Here is a 4,266-nt window from a genome sequence, read left to right as displayed (position 1 = left end):
ATCTTAAAAAGATTGAAGTACGACTGGTGAAAATAGGGGATGTAACCGACATAAATAACATTACTCGTCTATCAATTCGCTTTTATTTTAATTTTTTTTTTTTTTTTTTATATAAATGAATGTACGTATACATTCCAGTGACGTCTCTCGATGTCTCGATGTTAGTAAAAAAAGAAAATAAAAAAGTTAGAAGCTTGGCCACACCCTAAACTCGATTGCGCGTAACGTTGAAATCAATCAAATGTATTCGAAAGATATCAAAGATAGATGTTAGGGAATTCGAAATTATGAGATTCGCTTGAATTTGCTGGAATCCGCTCGAATCTGCCAGAATCCGCTCGAGTTGGTATACCAAAAATTAATCGTCCATGAACATATCCTCCATATTTAAATTTCAAGATTTGATTGAGTGCTTGAAAATTGATTTTTCGAGCAGCAACTCTTATTTTCGATTTGAATTACATTTGTTGGGATAGAAAAATTGTTGTCTTCGTTTGAACTTTTCAAAATTTTACTTCTTGTAAATAGTTATATGAAATGTGACAGAATTAGGTACCCAACAATGAACTCGAATTGAAAATTAAAAATTACTTAATACGTTTATACGACAATAAATTTTGTGGAACCCGACTGACATGAAATCTGACAATAAGAATATTCGAGTTGGAATTGAAATTTAGAGTACTCACGTATATCTAATGCATATGTTATCATCGTTAAAGTTACGCAAGTGTATTATAGTGGTAGGGAATTGAGAAATTGTATGGGGTATTGATTATCGGTAACCGGTGATTTAAATCGAACGATTCAATAATTTGTTACGTACGTAACTCAGTGGACAAAGTAATCCCCTGAAAAATGAAAAATCCTAAATTCGAGTTCCCAGTTTAAACAACTGAATTACTTAATAGTTTTCATCTAATCATTTAGGCATCTTGTTAGGCATTAATATGAATCCTTCATTTATTCATCAACGTTAAATATATTTGAAATATTGTTAGGGTTCTAACGTACATCTAATGCATATCTTACCGTTAAATTTTATATTATTTTCTGTTAATTTATGAGGTAACTATAAGAACATAGGTAATATATAAATTAAAATTTGAACTGTCTTTAAAATCTGCTTTTTCTTTCTAGAAAAATGTTCGTAATTATTTGCTTTTATCTTTTTCTGTAGTTTGAAAACAAATGTTCTGTTAGTCGTAATGTGTTCTATAACATTTAATCTACAGATCAAATATTAATTATATATTTTAATTACTCGGCTCTCGTGAATTTATATATTACCTAGTTGAAATAAACCTTGACGTAACTTTTTCAAGTATAAAAAATTGTTTTTATTATTATTGAATACAGCGTACATTGATAACATATTTATATAAAAATTATTAAAAAATATTAAAAATGGTGAAGCTTATATCTTCTGTATATTATTACATAAAATGTGACATAGAATATTTTTGATTGGATACCTCGTTTAGTTTTTGTTTATTTTTTTAATTTCAAATTTGAACAAACAATTGATATATTTAACAACAACAAAACTGTCATTTCCACAAATATGTTTTGAAACATTTTTTCCTTGACTAAAATGTAACTATTACATTTATTTAAAAGAAAACCTTCTACTTTTTGTTATTTCAAACGATTCCTGACTATGTTACAACCTTTACCGTCGGCGAGTATCTCAGAAAACATATACCACAGAACAACTAATATCTTCCCCATTTGTTAATATTATTTAACAATTTTTATGTAAATACATTCATCAATGTACTTTGATTATACACTTGTACACCACTGTATCAAACAGTAATAAAACAAAATTTGTCTACTCTAAAGTTGCATCAGAAAAAAATAGTTTCTTTACACTAGTTTTTTCGAGCGTCAAGATTGTGTTACCCCTTAAAGGAGATACTGAAAATTCAACAGGGATACAACTATATAAACAATACATTTTTTAATTCGATAGTTAAAAACCGTAATTAGTTTGATGATCAAATAAATGTTTGAAAATAACACAAAATTTTGTAAATATACAAAAGATGTATACATTAGAGCTCCCAAAATAACAAGAAATTATTATAATAATTAATATAATAAAAATACAAATATATTTGTATGAAGAAAATGAGAAAATTCATGATAGTGAGAAAAAAAATAAGGAATACACAAAAAAATAGACTTTTAACGTTATCTATAACATTAGAGTCAAAAAACACTATTCATTCCTATACAGTAGGTGTATCGCGTAAATCGCATGGGTAGACCAGAAAGAACGAGTAAGAGATAGAAAATAATTTTCACGCGAAAGAATCTTTACAAAATAAATTTCTTATTAAATAACTAAATACACGAAAATATAATAATATTAATATCACACGCTTTCGAGGCGGGATATTAAATGAAATGAAATGGAAAGAAAAAAAGAATACCAAGATACGAATGAGAAGGAAAAAATAAGAAAAAGAAAATACAATTCCAAAGCGAGTTAACCCTTTGTGTATCAAAGTTTTTTCAGGAATATATCAATAATAATTTTCTAGAGTATGTCAATAATAGATAAAAAGTAAGATTATATAATTAAATTATAAATTCTAATATCATTATTTGAAATAATAAACAAGATAATAGTAAAAAGGTTAGTTAAGAATTATTTGAAGCTCACATTTGTGTGTGTGGTTATAACTGGAGTGATACAATTTTTTGATACTTAAAGGGTTAAGATGGCTGTAGAAAAGTAAAGAAGAAAAATAAGAAAATATGAAAGTATGCTCCTATAATTAATTAATGAAATTTTCCTCCGTCTAATACTAAAAAAAAGTATGAGTCCTGTAACCTATACATTAATCTAATCTTAATTTTCTAAATTCACATTATAATGAAAGAGATTTAAAGAAATAATTACATTAAATAAAAAATAATTTTGTTATAATTAAATGAGATATATAAAAAATAATTTTAATACAATTAAATACTACGCTAAAAAATAATGAAATAATAACTTTCATGAATTTCATTGGTAATTTATAGTTTAGTTTGAAACTTTTCGAGAAAGATAGGCTCAAAACTTTTCACTTTTGAAGTTTTTTAATTTTTTTACTTTTCATCCTCGTAAAAGAATAGTTATAAGAATATCTCAAGTGTCAAATTTATGCAGAGAACAAAAAAGAAATTTGTTCAGTTAAACTAAATTTACTTGTCGATATAGTTGGAAACTTTTCCAGAGTTAAGATTTTTCAATCAACCTTCTTAAGAGTATAATACGATTCAAATTTGTAATCCTACGCGGAGAACAAAAAGATTGTTTTTAAACAAGATAATAAATAATAATTATTTAGAAATAATGTTAAGACAAATTGTCATAAAATACATTGCAAGATTGACAGGTAATACTGATCATTCAGTGGTTATTTGACATTGAAGTCATAGAAGACTTTTAAACGTGATATTCAGGGAGTTCAATTACGTTTGAACTGACCTAATTCTTTGGAACTACAATTACGTTTTTGAAAAATAAAAAAAAAAATAAAAAAATGAAAGATGTTAGATCGTGAAAATAGAAAGAAGCAAAATTAAACTTAATTGTTAACCTTTGAAGAGGGAAAGTAATATTAAGAAAATAAAGAAAAATACTAATAAAAAATACAAAAAGAAATACAAGAAAGGCACACACCTAAGAAGAAGCAGAACAAAATAAAGAATAAGTAAATAGGAAAATAAACGAGACAACGTAGTAGACGCGTTATTTATTAACTGTATTCTCAATATCTAAATAAAATAAAAATTTCATCGCGTAAATCGCGAACGTCGATGACGAGACAACTATTATGTCGATTCGAGCAAATACAGCGTACTTAGAACTACGAATAACGCGTTTATACGATTAATTGAAATGACGAAAATAACTACAATTTAATAAAATAATGTATCCTGGCATTCATTATCACTAAAATAAAAGTATAATTAGGCAATAGTACTTGAATAATATTTATTTGTCTAAACTAAAAAACCTTGTTGCAAATCTAATCTAATATCGAATAATATTACTTTTTATATTTTAATACACGTATATTATTATTTCTAATTATCCGTAAATATAGATATTCTATCTGCTGTCGAAAAGATAATATTAATGGTAATGTTATGTTATACTAGTAATAATAATAATGCTAATGCTAATAATAATAATAATAATAATAATAATAATAATAATAATAATGCTAATAATAATAATAATAATAATAATGCTAATAATAATAA

At 25.5% G+C, this 4,266-nt stretch overlaps 1 protein-coding gene across 1 annotated transcript in view; it reads right to left on the bottom strand.

Annotated features, from left to right (window-relative positions):
• LOC106785642 (zinc finger homeobox protein 3) overlaps nucleotides 1–4,266 on the bottom strand; it is a 337,287-nt gene that overhangs the window by 87,790 nt on the left and 245,231 nt on the right. The gene's annotated exons all lie outside the window — the stretch shown is intronic.

The sequence above is a fragment of the Polistes canadensis genome, unplaced genomic scaffold (genome assembly GCF_001313835.1).
Source record: "Polistes canadensis isolate GaletaPanama2010 unplaced genomic scaffold, ASM131383v1 scaffold_54, whole genome shotgun sequence".
NCBI lineage: Eukaryota > Metazoa > Arthropoda > Insecta > Hymenoptera > Vespidae > Polistes > Polistes canadensis.
This window is presented reverse-complemented; position numbering and strand designations above follow the sequence as displayed.